This window comes from Odocoileus virginianus, chromosome 19, assembly GCF_023699985.2.
Source record: "Odocoileus virginianus isolate 20LAN1187 ecotype Illinois chromosome 19, Ovbor_1.2, whole genome shotgun sequence".
Lineage (NCBI taxonomy): Eukaryota > Metazoa > Chordata > Mammalia > Artiodactyla > Cervidae > Odocoileus > Odocoileus virginianus.
Genome location: NC_069692.1, coordinates 15,172,979 through 15,193,289, shown reverse-complemented (window position 1 = coordinate 15,193,289; position 20,311 = coordinate 15,172,979). Strand labels below are relative to the sequence as shown.

The 20,311-nt window shown below is 36.7% G+C and overlaps 1 long non-coding RNA gene across 2 annotated transcripts in view; it reads left to right on the top strand.

The window, feature by feature from the left end:
* Positions 1-20,311, top strand: part of LOC110133486 (uncharacterized) — a 70,872-nt gene that overhangs the window by 2,503 nt on the left and 48,058 nt on the right. For both annotated transcript variants that reach the window (XR_011492947.1, XR_011492946.1), the window contains exon 2: positions 7,699-7,749. This is a non-coding gene — a long non-coding RNA (uncharacterized lncRNA). The remainder of the gene's footprint in view (positions 1-7,698; positions 7,750-20,311) is intronic.

Sequence of the window (20,311 nt, the reverse complement as noted above, 5' to 3'; positions counted from 1 at the left end):
TGTCTTTATAGAAACAGAAATACATGCAAGCCATATTTGGGCTTTGAGGGAACCTCGGATTCTTTAAAAACCACTTGGAAACTTCAAATACAATCAGCCAAGCCAGAATCCAGGCACGTCTCTGAAAGAGCCACCATTGTCACATTCTCTCAGATGGTTATCAGAGATCAAGTCAAAGGAGACAAAAAGAAAAGTTCAAAAGATGAATAAAATTAAGATCCAGCTGTTGAGCTGATCTCTACCAAGTAGTAAAAATATTAAAACGTAAAATCAAACCTGACTATAAACAATGTAATCATTAGGATATTCTAACTTACTGTGAATAAAAATCTTGCCCATCACTGATGTATCAGGAGTCTAAGGGTATGATTTAAGGATACTAGAAACTGGTGAGAGAGAGAGGTGGGGACAGAGGGGGAGGGGGAAGGATGGAAAGCTGATGATTTTATAATGAATTGGTTACATAAGCCAGAGGAAATGAATTTCTTTAATGTAAAACTGAAGTAGAGCAGAAAGGGATTAGTAGGCCAAACCAAAATCCACTAAAAAGACATTTACAATTGTGTTTTAAAATCTGTTACAAACTAAAAAAAAGAAAAACCCACTTCTTTTTTCTGGGCACTGAAATATAGAAAGATCCATCTGAATTAACTGAGAAAAGACAGAATCCTGAAAATAGTTCCTATCTTAATTATCCTTAAGTATTCTTTGTTATTATAGGAAAACTTGAAATCATTAATGTTTAACTAATATATATAAACATCCAGTAATATCAAAAATTATTCCACTAATTGACCTAACTCCCAATCTAGGTATGGAAAATTATACTGCTTTTTCATTTTACAAAGAAAAGTTCAAGAATCAAGGTTCAAACTTCAATAATTTAAGTAAATTATATAAGAAACTGAAACATTTGTGTAAAACAAGGTAGAGTCTAAAGAACAGTGAATGATTTGCATCATTTCATTTGCTTAGAAATATTAAAATGTATTTTGGCAGGCTGTTTTGTTTCTTATTTAGTTTTAAATTTCCTATAGATAACTTTGAAACTATGCCATCAATTGAAATTTAAGAGTTTACTAATGATATTTAAATCATTTCACTACAAAATGTGATGTGGGGAAGACTGGAGAGCCCCTTGGACAGCAAGGAGATCAAACCAGTCAATCCTAAAGGGAATCAACCCTAACTATTCATTGGAGGACTGATGCTGAAGCTGAAACTCCAATACTTTGGCCACCTGATGCAAAGAGCCGATTAGAAAAGACCCTGAGTTGGGAAAGATCGAAGGCAGGAGGAGAAGGGGACAACGGAGGATGAGATGGTTGGATGGCATCACTGACTCGATGGACATGAGTTTGAGCAAGCTCCAGGAGTTGGTGATGGACAGGGAAGCCTGGCATGCTGCAGTCCATGGGATTGCAAAGAGTTGGATAGGACTGAGTGACTGAACTGAACTGAACTGACTACAATATGTAAAACAGGACATAGTTCCAATAGCTTAAAATTTAAGACTGGAAAAGCTTACCAGAGATCTTGATAACTAAAATGTTATACTTTATTAACTAAGTAGAATATTGCTAATTATAAAATTTTTATTTGTTAGCTGAGTAAGACAAGTCTAGAAAACCATACCTTTTAACTTCCCAAACGTTAACATTCTAGTAAGGAAGGCAGAATTGTACATGAAGCATGAATCAACAGCCTTAACTGGCCCTCTGTCTTGGTCTGCCAAGTTATTTTTCTTGTCAGCTAATTATTCACAACCATTCTAATTTCTTCTATTCTAATGAAATCTCCAAGTGCCCCCATAATCTATCCTACGTCTCCCATTTAATTTTCAGCAAGTTATCATGCCTCCTACATAGCAAAGGAAGTACAAACCATGAGATAGGGTCTGCAACTCCCCACAGGGAATCTATAAACCTGCTTCTATCTGGGCCTACTGATAAAAATAAGGAAGATGCCTCTCCTCTTATCAAGACCAATACCTAACCTGTGTGCTAGAGTCCGTTCTCTGATGCTTTACTTTGTGTATTCTCCACTTGCCCCATTTTTCTGTCAGTGTTATAAACAGTCTCAAATCTCTCTCATCTTTGCAACTTTCCCACAATTCTCATTTGGCTACTCTCCTGTTTCCCTGAAGAGCAAAATTTCCCAGGAATGTGGGTTTATGTTCACAACTTCCCTTTCCTCACTTCTTTCCTACTTTTTGGTAGTCTGAGTTCTATTCCCAAATACTTCTTCATATCAGACATTCACTACAGCAATCGATGTATGCCATATTGCTAAACACAAAAGCTACTTTTCCGTTTTCATTGTATTTGAGTCTTCAGCAGTAAAAGCCAAAACCGTTCACCATTCTCTTTGAAAACACTTTTCCTTTAACTTTTGCAATACTGCATGCTCCTGGTTTTCCTCCCACCCCCCTTTACTCTGCCTTTAAGACTCTCCATAAACAAGTCATTCTTTTTTGCCCAGGCTTTCAATGCTGGAGTTAAAACAAGGTGTTAGCCCTCTTCTTCTTTAAGTCCACAAAAGGGGATTGTCTTTTATGGGCTTCCCTAGTAGTTCAGCTGGTAAAAAATCCACCTTTACTGCAGGTAGACCCCGGTTCGATTCCTGGGTGGGCAAGATCGCTGGAGAAGGGATAGGTTACCCACTCGAGGATTCTTGGGTTACCCTGGTGGCTCAGTTGGTAGAGAATCCTCCTGCAATGCAGGAGACATGGGTTCGATCCCTGGGTTGGGGAGATCCCCTGGAGAAGTGGATCCCCAGTAGAGTGGCCTCGAGAATTCCATGGACAGAGGAGCCTGGCAGGTTACAGTTCATGGGGTGTTAAAGAGTTGGACATGACTGAGCAACTTTCGCTTTGTCTTTTATAACTGTACATTTCAAATAATAAATAGGATAACAGAATTAATCTTTTTACAGATGAAAATATTGAGGCTCAGAGAAGTGCAGTGATTTATCCAAGCATTCAGGAAAACACTTCTTCCCTAATCCAGATGCTTTCTTGTAGGGAGACCTCTTACAGAGTAACATTCTTGTCCTCTCTTACTACCGCCTTACATGCTCGTCTCCATAGCAAGAAGGGAGTTGATCTTATGGTGAATTTTGTAGAAGGAACTGCACATGCTCAAATTCCATTTAATTCTTCTCCCTCTTTGGCATCTGCCTGCTAACTAAAATCAAACATTCATCTGCTCTTCTATGCCATAAATTTAAAGAGACAGGCCTCATGAGGAATGCCTGTCATTGCCCAACTAACCGATGACTAGGTAACTGTTATAAGGGATGAAATTTGAGAAAGCCCTCTGAACTAACAAATTTAGTAAGTTCCCCAACAGTTTTAAAGGAGAAAACTATTGTTTCATTCTCTCTAAACATGATGTTTCTGTTTCAGTTGGTTTAGAACATGGATGGAGAAAAGAATTTTTGTGTACTAATTTTCAGAAAATACTTAATATCACACAAATGTATAGATAGGAATATACTTTTTGAGGCCTCCAGACTGATGGAACAAAAAATAATGTAAATCTGTACAGCTTATAAAAAAAAATCTTAATCTCTTAAATTATTAAAATATCAAATAGGTAGATATCTGAGCATCAACAAATAAAGACAGTAATGAATTTAACTCATTGAATAAAATAAAAGTCATGAATCCATGTTGACAATAAATTTATAGGTGGATAAATAGATAAAGGAGAAGTAAAAGCTTTTTCTTCCATAAAATGTTAACTAATAAATATAGAAGAAATAATTATATTTAAAAATCACCATTTTGAAACCATCAGGATAAATATTTGTTCAGGCAAAAATCAGCAATGAATGCCAAACTCAATGGAGGAGAGAAATGAATTCTATGGAGAAGATATTTACATAGCCTCAAAACATCTCTCCATAAATCACTTAATTACAAAATGAAAACTCGTAACTATACAACGGATAAAATGGAAACACTTTGGCCACTGTTCAAACTAGCATCTCTTGTAAGGAGCAAAATTCATTCATCTGCTTTAGGATACAGTACCCTGAGCAGGACATGTCATCACTTCTGCGACATTCCAGCCAAAAATCTGTAACCTAAATCTAATAATGTGTACACACAAGACAAATCCAAACAGAAAAATGCCACAACATAATTGACCTATATTCTTATGAAAGACCTCCCCAAAAAAGGCTGAGAACCTGTTTACTTGTTAGCTAAATAAAGCTAAAGAGACATGACAGCTAAAGACAAAAGGTGGATTCTAGACTGGGAAATACTGCTGTCAAAGATGTTTTGGGGATAATTTATGAAATTGGAATATGGACTATAAATTAATATGTTGATGTTAAATTTTCTGGTTTTGTTGTCTATAGTATGGTCATATAAGGAAATGTTCCTAAAGAAATGAACTTTAAAGTTTTAAAAAGCAAAGAAATATTCCTAAAGAAATGAACTTTAAAGTTTTAAAAAGCAAAGTAGCATAATAAAATGTAATTTCAGCTTATTTAGAATATTTTTTTCAGAAAACCATATACATGGATAATATATGGATATATACATGAGAGATAACAAAGCAGATATGGCAAAATATTAAAAATTAGCAGATTTGACTAGGAACCTTCTAAGAGTTCTCTGTACTATGTTTGCAACATTATATAGATCTGAGATTATTTCAAAAAAAGTTTTAAAATAATAGCTAAATTAAAGTCAAAAAGTTTTTCATTAAATAATACTTTCATATTTCCTTGATAAAGTTAATTTCAATTTTCAAAATACATTCACAAACATTATACAACTTACTCTTACAATCATCTCACAAATGGACTATGCAAGACAGTTGCTTCTGTAGTGTAGATAAAGCAGTGATAATCAGCCAGCTTAGTGCACTTGCCTTGGTCCTCACAGCTGTAAGTGACAAAGTCGAGGGTAAAAAACATATCCCTTCATTGTCTCATTGTCCAGTGTTCTCTCTACCACATTATCCCTTAACATCTGGCAAAATAAATTTTTCAAAATCACCTCAAATGTATAAGTACATTAAAATCGGGGGTTAAGAAAATACAAAAAATGTATTGAATCAATGCAAACATTTGTTTACTTCAGAAAGTTTCAAAGACCAATATATGCACAAAGCTAGGTCAAGTATGTGTTTAACAAAGATAAGTGAGATATCACCCAGAAAAGGGGCCTATGCCTACCATACAATATTCACAATTTTATTAATTTCCAGTCATATATCAGAATTATGATTTTATTCACATTGTACTCAGATAGGCAAATAAATGGATGGCCTTAATTTCTAGATCTAACATAATCTTCTTGGCCCCTCTCAGTAACAAGGAACCTTGTTACTGTTGATTAACAAAATCTCAGTCTCCTTTAGTTCGAGTACTTGGACTATTTGAAGTTTAGCTCTGTATTTGGACTCATTTAAATGGATCTTTGAATGGCTTAGTGTTTTAGGGAAATGATCAAGTGTTGGAGAGTTTAGGCACCTCATCCTTCTCTGTCCAGAAGACATCTGACTCGGGGAGGATATGTGTACCATCCTCACAAAGGTCTGGGGTAGGCGTCAGTGCAGCAGAAAGAGACCTGGGACTCCTACCTGGTCTCCTCTGAGGTGAGGCTTCTCTGGTCTGCTCCCTGCGTGGGTGACTGTGATTTAGTTTTGGGAGTTCTGTTTTGGAACTGCTGCTTTCCCTAGTCTTTTTAGAGAAGGAAATTCACTCTGCCTTGTCTTCTTAGGACCTTGTACATCTGTCTTGATGTTCCTGCAAGCCCCTACCCCACCCTGAGAATGGATCTTGAGGGTAAGAAGCTTGGGATTGGGAGAGGAACATGGCAAAAGAACTCTGCCACCTGATCTTGCTAAACCTATACTCCTCTTCCCCTCAGTCCACTCAATCAGTGGACTCTTATTTCCCTACCCTTTTTTGCCAGAATTTCCCTCTCACATCCCATCTCAGATTACAGGTTCATGATTCAACCCCAGGACTCAACGCAGAGGGACAAAATCCAATAATGTAATGAAGCAGAGGCATAAAAAACTCTAGTGCACCCACTGTGTTAGTCACTCAGTCACATCCATCTCTTTGTGACTCTGTGGATTACAGGCTAACAGGCTCCTCTCTCCATGGAATTCTCCAGGCAAGAATACTGGAGTGGGTTGTTATTCCCTTCTCCAGGGGATCTTCCCAACCCAGGGACTGAACCCAGGTCTCCTGCATTGCGGACAGATTCTTTACCATCTGAGCCACCAGGGAAACCCTGGTGTACCCATTACAGATGTATAAGCATTTAAGCTTGTTTCCCAGCTAGGGAGGAGGTCAGGACTCAAGAACACAGGAGACAGACTGTGTTCTGCCAGTGCTATTCTCAAAAGACAACTCCTCTATCCTGTTGGTATTTGAAGGCAAAGTTATTTGTATTTGTAGTGTTCTTAAGAGTATTTGGTATTTTCACCACCAGGCTCCTCTTGGTAGTTAAAGCATTTAAGTTCATTCAAAGTTCATTGAAATTAAACCGAGCAAACAAACAAAAGAAGAAGCAGATCACTCCACTCCCACCATCGCACCACTCTTGATGATGATCATGAACATGATCATGAGTGATAAACATGTGCATGGGAGATATCCTTCCTGTCACCGTCCAGGATATAAAGTAATCTAACAGTATCAAATTTCTTTTCTTCCAAGTTGACTGTGCTGTAATCTGGAACTTCCATATGTTCATTTACACAAAGAAGTTTCATTTGGTAGTTTCTATCATGTATTTTAAACATGAACTATATACCATCTTCACTAATTCCATAATTCATAATTAGAAATTAAAGGTTGTTTGACCATTTGCAGATATCCTTACAAACTTGGATTGAGTTAGAGGAAGGTTTGATATGCCTAAAGCAACAGCATGCTGTTTTTTTTTCATGCCCTTAAATTCCATCTCTTCTAACATTCCCTTCCTTGCACATAAGCAAATTTGAGGCTAAAGAGTAACTATTATTTCACAGGTAATTTGGTAAGGCTTTTCAGAGTCGAAAAAGAAAGCAAAATATTAGTTGAACTTATTATCATAAAGTCAAATCATACAACTATAACAAAGATCAGATAAACTATTGGAAACTTTGTTTGAAGCAAAGAAAGGTATTGCATGAGTGAAAGGCAATGAGAAAGAGGAAAGGAATTTTCAGATAGTTAAGAGCTTACATCCTAACATACAGAGGAGACTGCTCGGCTATAGCCCATAGGATTGTTAAAGAGTCATAAGCATCTTGGCAGCTAAACAAACAAATCTTTGACTTACTGGACATAATATTGAGTCTTTATTAAACTAAGTATCTGCAGTGCCCAAGTTGAAAGAGAGCCTTCACCTTTGAATAGTTCTGGTCTGTTGGAAGGAGGAAAGCCATGCTATGCTCATTCTTAACTATACAAGGCAGTTGCCTTTTGTTCTATGAATCGTTTCTGAAAGGTGATTTAGCTACGGAATCAATTCATCAATATCCCTAGTCTATTATTTTGTTTGCTGGATTTTTTTGCTTTGGGGGCAGGCTTTTAAAGTATTTCAAGCATTTATTTTCATATATCCTGGAAAAAATTAAGAGAGCCACTGAATGCAAATTAATTATCTTAGTTAGCTTAGGCCACCATAAGAAAATACCATAGACTGAGTGGCTTAAACAACTGAAATTTCCTTTCTCACAGCTCATGAGCCTGGAAAGTCCAAGATCAAGGTCCAGCAGGATTCAGTTTCTGGTAAGAGCGCTCTTCCTAGTTTTCAGATGGCTGCCTTATTGTGTTCTCACATGGAGAAGACACACACACAGAGATCTTCCTCTTCTTATAAGGCCACAGTCTGATCAAACTAGGGCCCCCTCCTTTTTATTAACTCATTTAATTATCTGCAAAAGACTCTCTAGATCTAAAGCCACATGAGGGGTCAGGACTTCAATGTATAAATTTCAGAAAGATACAATTTAGACAATAGAATGTCAATCAGTTGTTTCTTAGAAATGATCTTTAGAATTATACAATACTATTTTCTACTAATACTTTTTTATCCAAGTAAAAAATAAATGAGTAAATCTCTCAATTGAAAATAATGAAGGCTGAAAATGTGCAGTTTTACTGCTGAGCCCAAGGCTAAGAAGAAAATGTTAGTAATTTTCTAAGCTAGAAGGATTTAGAAAATTTTAAGACCAAGTATTTGAGACCATGGCCATTAGTCAACAGGTTGATGTTAAAATAACTTTGAGGTCTTCACATCTGAAAGTTGAATGTCAAAATATGTGATTATTTTTCCTCTCCTGTGTTTTTAATCCAAGGTTAAAATTTCCATCTTAACAAAAACCTACCAAGTTTATCTTGACATTTTATCTTAACAACAAGAGTCAGTTTTCCTCACCATGAAGTCCATTAGGCTTATGGGGGTGCAGGGAATCATCAAAGCCACAGAGTCAGCAATGAACTGGCAAAAAACATGTTATGAAATTCTTTCGTTAAATCCATTAAGAAGACCAATAAAACTGAATTCATGTTCCTTTTGTCCTTAATCTTACTTTGAATTTTACGTTATTCTTTGGTCTTTACATTGGGGATTGAAAATTATCAGATTTTACTTTCAGAACTAATAGCTGCTTTATAAAATACCTGAAACAAAGAACAGATATTTTCCTGTTCTGCTTTGGTATCTGTTTGCTGATAGCAACAGAGGTCAGAAAGTAATGTTCCTGGTCTTTCCACCCTCTTCATGCCAAGCACTGAACAAATTAATATAACAAACTGAATTTCCCCATGAAGAAGTTATTTCTATGGCGTATTTGAAGATGCAGGTGAAACAGTTAAAAGCACACTGTAAGATATATTTTATCAGTTAAGAACACATTTCTGTTGAAGAGCTGACTGCATAAAAGTGAAATTTTAAGCAATATTTATGAAGGCATAATTATTTTTAATTACTGGTATTAGGTGTTCATTAAGATAGAGACAAGTGTGAAATGCTTTAATCAAATCCCACAGTTATCATCCAAATGACAGTCTCTTTGTTGTAACTAATTTTTAAAAATCAGTACCTGAAGAAAAATCAGATTTAGTTTTTCTCCTGTAACTACACATCTTCTGAGGGTGTGTAAAGAGGCATTACCACTATCAAACAGAAAGAGAGAAAGAAGAAAAAAGGCTTAGATAATTGGCCCTGTCTAATTGATATGGTTGTCTCAGCCATCTGATAGAACATGACATATAAGAATAGAAAAAACAAGGAAGACAAGGAAGAAATCAGAAAGTCAAAATTACCTTATGGGAGAAATCCAGTGTCAAACTACTGTTTCACCAATATGTCGCACATACAGTCATCTCTGGTCCTGTCTGTTCCTTACATGTCCTGTCAAGCCCCTTAAGTGCATCATGGATTTACAGCAATTTGAAAAATAAAATTACGGTTGTATCTGGCTCACCAGCAAACAAAGGAAAGGGCAATGTAAAAACTATATGGAAATATGTGATCTATTAAATTATAAATTCACATTTAAAGAATTAGAACCATACAAAATGTGTACTGTGCAAAAATATGAGTTCAAATTATAATTATAAGCAGTTTAATTCTATAAATCAATTGAAAGCAAATTAAAGAGGAATTTGATAATATGGCAATTATATTTAGTACAGATTTAAAAAATTTGAGGGGAATATCTATTTCTCCATAATAGAATAGCAAAGAATAAGAAAACTATACAGATCAGGGGTTGGAAAACTTCTTTTGTGAAAGTTCAGATAACAAATATTTTATTCTTTGCAAGCCTCATGTAGTCTCAGTCATGTCCTCCTTTTCATCTTCTTTTATCTCTCCTATCCTTCTCTTCCTGCAACTTGTTTTTGTTTTTGTTTTTATTTGCAACCTTTTAACAATTTAAAAATCATTCTTACCTCACTGGTCATAGAAAAACAGGCTGGAGGTTGGATGTGGCTCATGGTTGTGTTTGCCAACTTTTGATACAGATAAACAAAACGAGGCTAGTATCTTTATGCTTTTTTAATATACCATAATCTCACTTCTCATTTTCTATTCTCATTCCTTTGAATTTGCTGTTTTTCTCACCTGGATTGCCCATCCCTCTTTCTTACCTAATTCAAGTCACATACACTTCAAATTAAAATTTACATTCTATTTCCCCCAAGAAACTTACCTGATCAACATAAAGTAAAACTAATATTTTTGTTATGAACATAACCATAGAAATATAGGAAATGCCACATAATTCATTATATGCATTAACAATTTCAGGTACAAATATCTGGCTTTCTTATGTACAACTCTATAATTGACCATATTTCAATATTGCAATTATTTTAAAGATATGCTTAGTATTCTTTAAGTCTCAAATGTACTGTACTATCAATATATTTTATTGTTTTTCTGTTAAGATTAGTTAAGTTAATGCATCTCTTCCACTAACTGGCTGCTTTAAAACAACTATAGCGATTCGGGGAGGTTCTGAATCTCTTTAGGATTCACAAAACCACAAAAGAATGCTGCTATCAACCTAACAACAACAAAAAATCAAATTATCCACAAAATCATTTCTGTAGGAGAGCTGAGTTTGCAAGGCAGGCAAATACTCTGAATTCCAATGAGTGACAAGCCCTCTAAGGAGAAACAGTACACACACATTTTCACCTTTGGCAAGGTATGAAAGGATGAGATATCACTTTAGAAGTGAGTTGGGATAAATCACACTAAACTTTAACAAACTCTTAAAGGCTGAGAATGGAGTAGCATATAAATTTGGAAAAACTGAAATCCCTAGAAACAAGGATATTTTACACTCACGCACGAATACTTTCCAATGAGCCAATTTCGTGAAAATTGAAGATCAAGGCAGAAAACTGGAGAGAGCTTCCCTCAGTAAACGCAGTATGCAGGGCTACCCTTGGGGAACAGATACAAAACTGTATTTTCTCAGGCCCTTCTCTTATAAAATGTAAAAGCATTCAGTTGCTGAAATAGAGGCAGCAAGTGCTGCTGCCCTTAGGATCCAGGCAAAAATTCTGTTTCTGGGGAGGGGGGAGAGGCATAACCCATTTGCTTTTGGGGGGGGGGGGTGGTAAAGAAGTCCTCTTATCTATGGAACTGACATGTCCACTGTTTCTGGGGAGTGAGCAAAGGGAAGGAGGAAGATCTTCCCGCTCGTGAAAGAGGAGCAGGTAAATCTCTTGGACTCAATATCCTACACTCATACAAAGTCGAGGTCTGCTACCAGTGGGGAATAAGCAGAAAACACTCTCCTATCCAAGCAGTTTGGAATATATAAGGCAGGGTTTGGTTGGCAGGAGTTAGAAAACCTAGTCTATGAAAAACTGCACCTCCAAGGCCCACAAGCAGAGATCCTACCTAAAAATGAGGCTCACAGGCATGCTTAGTTGCTCAGTCGTGTCCTCCTCTTTGCAGCTCCGTGGACTGTAGCCTGTCAGGTTCCTCTGTCCGTGAAATTCTACAGGCAAGAATACTGGAGTGGGTAGCCATTCCCTTCTCCAAGACATCTCAACCCAGGGATCAAACCCAGGTCTCGTGTATTGCAGCTAAGATTCGTTACCATCCAAGCCACCAGGAAAGCAGACCAGAATAGTAGAGCACCCTCTTCCCCTAACATGAGCAGCAATCAATAACAATCTGGGGAAGGGTAAAAAAAATGGAGAGAGATCATGCTGTAGTTTCGGCATGGAGGACTGCTGAAAAGTAAATGTGGAAAAAGAATACTGAGAAAAACCCTTCAGCACTGCAGGCAACACTGCTAGCACTGTTCAGTTCAGTTGCTCAGTTGTGTTTGACTCTTTGCATCCCCATGGACTGCAGCATGCCCAGCTTCCCTGTCTTTCACCACCTCCTGGAGCTTGCTCAAACTCATGTCCATTAAGTTAGTGATGCCATCCAACCACCTTATCCTCTGTCATCCCCTTCTCTTCCTGCATTCAATCTTTCCCAGCGCCAAGATCTTTTCCAATGAATCAGTTCTTCGCATCAGGTGGCCAAAGTATTGGAGTTTCAACTCCAGCATCAGTCCTCCCAATGAATATTCAAAACTGATTCCTTTAGGATTGACTGGTTTTATCTCCATGCAGTCCAAGAGACTCTCAAGAGTCTTCTCCAACACCAAAATTCAAAAACATCAATTCTTCAGTGCTCAGTTTTCTTTGTAGTCCAAATCTCACATCCATACAAGACTACTGGAAAAACCAAGGCTTCGATTAGATGGACATTTGTCAGCAAAATAATGTCTCTGCTTTTTAATATGCTGTCTAGTTTGGTCATAGGTTTTCTTCCAAGGAGCTAGAGTCTTTTAATTTCATGGCTGAACTCACTATCTGCAGTGATTTTGGAGGCCCCCAAAGTAAAGTCTGTCACTGTTTCCATTGTTTCCCTATCTTTTTGCCATGAAGTGATGGGACTGTATGCCATGATCTTAGTTTTTTGAATGTTGAGTTTTAAGCCAGCTTTTTCACTCTCTTTTACTTTCATCAGGATTCTCTTTAGTTCCTCTTTACTTTCTGCCATAAAGGTGGTGTCATCTGCATATCTGAGGTTATTGATATTTCTCCCAAAAATCTTGATTACAGCTTGTACTTCATCCAACCTGGCATTTCACATGATGTACTCTGCATATAAGTTAAATAAGCAGTGTGACAATATACAGCCTTGACATGCTCCTTTCCCAATTTGGAACAGTCTGTTGTTCCATGTCTGGTTCTAACTGTTGCTTCTTGACCTGCACACAGATTTCTCAGTAGGCAGGTCAGGTGGTCTGGTATTCCCATCTTTTTAAGAATTTTCCAGTTTATTTTGATCCACACAGTCAAAGGCTTTTAGTCAATAAAGCAGAAGTAGATGTTTCTCTGGAACTCTCTTGCTTTTTTGATGATCCAGCAGATGTTGGCAACTTGTTCTCTGGTTCCTCTGCCTTTTCTAAATCCAGCTTGAACATTGGAAAGTTCGTGGTTCATGTACTGTTGAAGGCTGGCTTGGAGAATTTTGAGCATTACTTTGCTAGCATGTGAAATGTGTGAATTGTGCTATAGTTTGAACATTCTTTGGCATTGCTTTTCTTTGGGATTAAAATGAAAACTGGCCTTTTTCAGTCCTGTGGCCACTGCTGAGTTTTCCATATTTGCTGGCATATTGAGTGCAGCACTTTCACAGCAGCATCTTTTAGGATTTGAAATAGCTCAACTGGAATTCCATCACCTCCTCTAGCTTTGCTGGTAATGATGCTTCCTAAGGCCCACTTGACTTCACATTCCAGGATGTCTGGCTCTAGGTGAGTGATCACACCATCATGGTTATCCAGGTCATGAAGATCCTTTTTGTATAGTTCTTCTGTGTATTCTTGCTACCTCTTCTTAATTACTTCTGCTTCTGTTAGGTCCATACCCACTGCTATAGAAATTTAAAGCCTATAATGTGTTAATATACAGTATTTGTCTTTCTCTTTCTGACTTACTTCAATCTGTTTAATAAGCTCCAGGTTCATACACCCCATTAGAACTAACTCAAATGTGTTCCTTTTTACAGCTAAGTAATATTGCATTGTGTATATGTATTATATTTCCCTTATCCATCATCTGCTGATGGACATCTAGGTTGCTTCCATGTCCTAGCTGTTGTAAATCGTGCTGCAGTGAACATCAGGGTACACGTGTCTCTTTCAGTTCTGGTTTTCTTGGTGTGTATGCCCAGCAGTGAGATTGCTGGATCATATGGCAGTTCTATTTCCAGTTTTTTAAGGAATCTCTACACTGTTCTCCGTAGTGACTGTACCAGTTTTCCCACCAAAAGTGTAAGAAGTTTCCCTTTTCTCCACTGCTTCTCCATATGAAATTTAGAAAGACGGTCCTGATGATCCTACATGCAGGGCAGAAAAGGAGACACAGATGTAAAGAACAGACTTTTGGGCTCGGTGGGAGAAGGAGTGGGTGGGATGACTTGAGAGAATAGCATTGAAACATATACATTCCCATATGTAAGATGACCAGTATACAAGTTTGGTGCACGAAGCGGGGTACACCAAGCTGGTGCCCTGGGACAGCCCAGGGGATAGTGTGGGGAGGGAGGGAGGAGGGGCTTCAGAATGGGAGGGGGACACATGTATGCCTGTGGCCAATTCATATGGCAAAAACCATCACAGTGTTGTTAATAACGATCCTCTAATTAATATAAATAAGTTAATTTTTAAAATAAGTGAAATATTTTAAAAAATATAAAGCCTGTAATGCAATAGAGGTTAAAGGCCTCCCAAGTGGTGCTAGTGGTAAAGAATCTGCCTGCCAATGAAGGTGACATAAGAGACATAAGTTCAATCCCTGGGTCAGGAAGATCCCCTGGAGGAGGGCTTGGCAACCCACGCCAGTATTCTTCCCTGGAGAACCCCATGGACAGAGGAGCCTGGCAGGCTACTGCCCATAGGGTTGCACAGAGTCGGACACAACTTAAGTGACTTACCACATGCACAGCAACAGTTAAATCCAAACCCAGCTCAAGTACTGAGAAGATTTGGAGAACTCTCCATATTAACAACCTGCCAGAAGAGATGGGCTGATTTCTGAGAGGAAATAATTTTCACTTCAGTCTCAGCTGTTCTTCTATACATCATATACCAGCACCATATTCCAGCACTTAGAAAAAATGAACTATATACAATAAAAAACAAGAATTTTAAGCAGTGTTATTGAAGTGTAAAACAAAAGTCAGAAATATCATAAATTTTAAAAACACAATTTCAGAGGTGAAAAATTACTTTGACATGTTTATCAACGTACAGGACATAGCTATGGGGAAAAAATCAGTGAACTTGAAGAGAGGTCAGTGGAAGTTATCCAAGCTAAAATTGAAAGAAAAGAGAAAGCAGATAGAATAGCCAAGAGGTGTAGGACAATGTTAAGTGCACTAATATACATAAAATTTGTAGCCCCAAAGAAATTTAAAACTGTATAACAATTAAAGAGCCTTTTGATGAAGGTGAAAAGGAGAGTGAAAACGTTGGCTTAAAATTCAACATTCAAAAAACTAAAATCATGGCATCGCGTCCCATCACTTCATGGCAAATAGATGGGGAAAAAATGGAAACAGTGACAGATTTTACTTTCCTGGGCTCCAGAATCACCTTGGAGTGTGATTGCAGCCATGAAATTAAGACACTTGCTCCTTGGAAGAAAAGCTATGACGGAACTAGACTGTATATTAAAAAGCAGAAACATTACTTTGCTGACAAATGTCCATCTAGTCAAAGCTGTGGTTTTGCCAGTAGTCATGTACAGATGTAAGAGTTGTACTGTAAAGAAGGCTTAGCACCAAAGAATTGATGCTTTCAAACTGTGGTGCTATAGAAGACTCTTGAGAGTCCCTTGGACAGCAAAGAGATCAAACCACTCAGTCCTAAAGTAAATCAACTCTGAATATTCTTTGGAAGGACTGATGCTGAAGCTGAAGCTCCAATATTTTGGCCACCTGATGCGAAGAGCCAAATCACTGGAAAAGACCTTGATGCTGGGAAAGACTGAGGGCAGGAGGAGAAGGGGACAACAGAAGTTGAGATTATTGGATGGCATCATCCACTCTGTGTTTGAGTCTAAGTAATCTCTGAGAGACAGTGAAGGACAGGGAAGCCTGGCTTATTGCAGTCCATGGGGTTGCACAGAGTTGGACATGACTTAGCAAGTGAAGATAACCAACATTACAAAGAGGAATAAAGATAAAAGTTTATAGCAGACTTCTCATCAAAGACTATACAAACCAAAAGATAATGGAATGACATTTTTAAAATATCAATAGAGAAAATGGCTCGTAGAATTGTATACTCAGCAAAAAGAAACAAAATCTTTTAAAAATTTAGATAAAATTAAAAATATTTCTATGTCCAACAAAATAGGATGAATTCATTGCCAACAGCCCTACCCTACAAGAACTGTTAAAGGAATGTCTTAATTCATCAGGAGTGTGAAGCCAGATGGAAATTTAAACTCATATAAAGAAAGGCAAAGTACTAGAAATAATAAGGATGAAAGTAAATACAAAAACTTTTCTCCTCATGCTTAATCACTTTAAAAATATAAAAGACTGTCCAAATGCAAAAGTAGTTACAATATATTTGGGGATTTTTATAATATGAAGAAGTAAAGTGTATGATCATGATGGCATAAAAGATGAAATGAAGGAAATGGAATAAACTCTTTTGAAGGTAAATTATAGTTAATTAAGAAGTAATGGCAAACTCTAGACCAACCACTGGATTCTTTACCAACTGAACTAGGAGGGAAGCCCACTTAAAAAAGAGGTAGGGCAAATAAGTCAATAAAGTAGACAAAATAAAATCATAAAAAAATTATCAAATCAGTCCAAAAAAGAGCAATGAAGGAAGAACAAAAGAGACAAACTGATGGGACAGTAGAAAATAAAAAGCAAGATGGTAATTATATACCAGTTCTATCACTAAAGTAGTAATTACATAAATACAAGTAGTCTAAACACTTCAATTAAAAAGCAGATATTGTCGAGTTAGACAGAAAAGAAATAGCTGACTGTGTTGCCTACAAGAAACCCTTTAGGCTTATTTAGGTCAATTTAGTAGAGTGGATCTCACAGTTTGATGTTTATCAGAAGGTCTGAGGAACTTGCTGTATTCAAAAATGGCTGTGACTGGTTTATTTTTCTGATTAAAGTCTCCAGTTCCATCCATGTTGTCACAAATGGCAGAGTTTCCTTCTTTTGGGGGGTGCTGAAGAGTGTTCCATTTTCTTTGCCATTTATCTGTTGGTGGATGCTTGGGCTATTTTTGTGTCTTGACTATTGTGAACAATGTTGTGTTGAATATGGGAATGCAATAGCTCCTCAATATTCTGTTGAATATATACCCATTGGTTCCACTTACTTGGGAATCTAAAATGGTCAATCTCATAAAAGCATAGAATACAATACTGCTTACCAGAGGTAAAGTGTTGAAGGACATAGGGAGTTGATTTTCATGGGTATAAAGTTTCAGTTATACTAGATGAATAATTTCTAGATATCTGCTATGTAATATCATGCCTATAGTTACAATACATTGTGCAATTCAAAATTTGTTACGAGGATAACTCTTTTATTGTGTTCTTACCCAAAAACAAACAACAAGGAAAAAACAAAGGACGTAGGAAACTCTGGGGGTAGTGCTAGATATGTCTATTACCTTGATTGTGTGATGTATCATGGGCGTTTCTATATTTTTAAATTCATCAAATAGTACACAATAAATATGTACATTTCCTTTTATAAGTTAAGTAAACCTCAATAAAGCTGTTAAATATTTTTTAAAAGAAATCCCTTTGACTAAAACACAAATAAATTAGAAATAAAAGGAAGGGGCTTCCCTGGTGGTCCAGTGGTTAAGAATCCACCTTACCTTGCAATGCAGAAGACAGGGGTTCAATCCCCAGTCCAGGAAGATCCCATATGCTGTGGGGCAACTAAGCCCGTGAGCCATAACTACTGAGCCTGCACTCTGCAGCCAGCCAGCCACAGCTCCTAAGCCCATGTGCAGCAACTACTGAAGCCTGTGCACGCTAGAGCCCATGCGTGCTCCAAAACAAGAGAAGCCACCACAATGAAAAGCCCATGCCCTGCAACTAGAGAGTAGCCCGCACCTACCACAACTGAAGACCCAGCACAGCCCAAACTAAATAAATCATTTTTAATTGATAAAATTAGAAAGATAAAATTATCATTGGAGAGTTCAACAAATTCTCTTTCAATCATTGTTAGTACCAATAGAAAGAATATCAGTAAAGATAAAGAAAATCAGAATGATCTTGAGATAGCTCGGTCTGCAATGACTTGGAGCCAGGCTTGGGTTCCCAGCCAGAGACTGAGGCCTGGTTGAGAACACCAGATTCTAGCCACTAGACCAGTGATCAGTGGCAAGGGCCCTGGCCCTTTGGCTTCGCTGAAAAGAATTTCCACAAAGACAGAAAGTAGTGAAGTATTTATTAAGTATTTCTTTATTTATAAGTATTTATTAAGAGGAAAAAAAGAATAGTACATGTGGATAAACACATAAGCAGATTCAGAGGGAGAGTCCCTGAGTTGCACTCTCATGGCGATTTAAATCACTTACACGGGGCATTTCTTCCAGTTCTTCTTTGGTCAATCGTTTTGATTTGCCTGGTTCACAGTCCATATTTGGTATATTGCAGGATCTTTCCATGTGTACACGCACATCTCTTAGCCAGGATGAATTTTATGGGTAAAGCATCCCTTGATATTACTCCTCCTTTGACCTTCAAGGAGCCTTTCTGTGCACTTGTGGTTAAGGAGATCTCCTGACTTTGGGAATGAGAAATATGTGGTCTGGGCAGGGCCCAGCCTCCTCCCTTATTTGTCCTGCTATTCTTGTCTTGGAGTTTCAGTCCATAGGGAATGAATTTCCAATTGCTTTACCCTGGGGGGCTGGGCATGGGGGCGTTGTACCTCCTGCCTCAGTAACAGCACTATAAATCAACTTGACTTCATTCACACTGACACCTTTCATATAAAAGCAGAAGAATATATAGTCTTTTCAGGCCCATGGAGCACCTGAAAATACCAGGACACAAACAAACATTAACAATGTTAAAAGCTAAGTCATACAAAGTTTGTTTTATGATCACAGTGGAACTAAGCTAGAAATCAATATTACAAAGTTGCCTGGAAACTCACCAAATGTTCATAATTTAAGCAACACTTTTAAGAAGCTATGGGCCAATGGAGAAAGCATAAAGGAAATTATAAAATATTTTGCACTGAGTAAAAAAAGAAAATACAACATATCAAAATTCATGAAATTAAGTGAAAGCAATATCTAAAAGATAATTTCTAGCATTAAATGTTTAAATTAAAAAAGAACAAAGGTCTCAAATCTATATTTTAAGCTTCCACCTATAGAAGCTAAAATAGAAGACCAAACTAGGAGCCAAAATAAGCCGAAGGAAATAGTAAAATTATTATGATATATTTCTGGAGTATCTACGGTAATAGAATGTGGATTTTGTTTCAAAGTACTTACTTTATTCTCAAATATAGATTTTCTTTACGCTCATCAGCATTCAAAACATTGAAACAAATAGAATTGACAGAATTTCTATTAAAAAAGCTAATTGTCAAAAAAGTTGGATTTTTTAATGTGGTGCATCTTTATGAGGTTGGAAATTTATCTTAAATATAGCCCAGCCAACTAGATATACAAGGTTAAATTTGCTTACTTCCTCTTGGAAAATTAAACCTCATAAAGCTTTCATAATGTTTCAAATAGTCCATTTTTTCTCACACATAGATTACTTTGAGATCTGGATTATTCCAAAGAGAATCAAAAAGCTGTCCAATTTTAAACCAGTATTTCATAAATTCTAAAAGCTATGAAGTATGAGTTTATTTGGCTTTAAGAAATAAGATCCAAATGAAATTCCAAATCACAATTTATAGAGTTATATTTAGCTTTTAAAATTACTTGCCAATTCTACATAGATTTTATTCAGGTTTATAAAAAAATGAAAGCTATACTAATAAACATGAGTTACAATTTGACACATTTTATGACTGGAAAATAATCTAATCTTGGCTGAAAATCTCTTAATCTTGGCTCAAATATTTTGGCATTTAAAAACAAAAGCTTTTCATTAGACACTAATTAACATATCTTTTTCTGGCAATGTAAGTCTCTTTTTGTCATTTTGATTAATCTCTAGAAACTCTGTTTAAAAAACTAATATAGCTAGTTAAAAATTACTATAGCCTCTATTAATGACAGATGTTTTAGGCCATACAAAATTGGTCGCTTCAACTTGTATTTCTTATGGAATTAAGTAACATATTTTTCATTCTGGGATCCTTATTACTTGACACAACAATAACTTATAGCTGTAAGAACCTCAGGACTGTATCATTCTCAATTCAGTGAGCATTCATGATATTAGTATATAAATTCTCAACTTTTTATCATTAATAACTAATGGGTTATTACTACCAGCCAACATTTGTTAAACCTTACTCATAAACAAGGTAATTAATCATTAGCTTCTCTATCTTCAAAAGCTTTTAAAATAGTAAGCTTCAAGAAATGGAAAGGGAGAAAATATAACATATACTAATCCAATCTTTCAAAAGAACACGGTGTGCACTGAAAATCAGAACTAGATCATTCATAAAAGTCCCCTGCAAGAAGCAACAAAGAAGCATAATAATTAAATTAACTAAGGAAAAAACAAAAAACAATACACAAATCAAAGAAGAATTAAATCTAAAAGTCTAGTTGCAAATGAA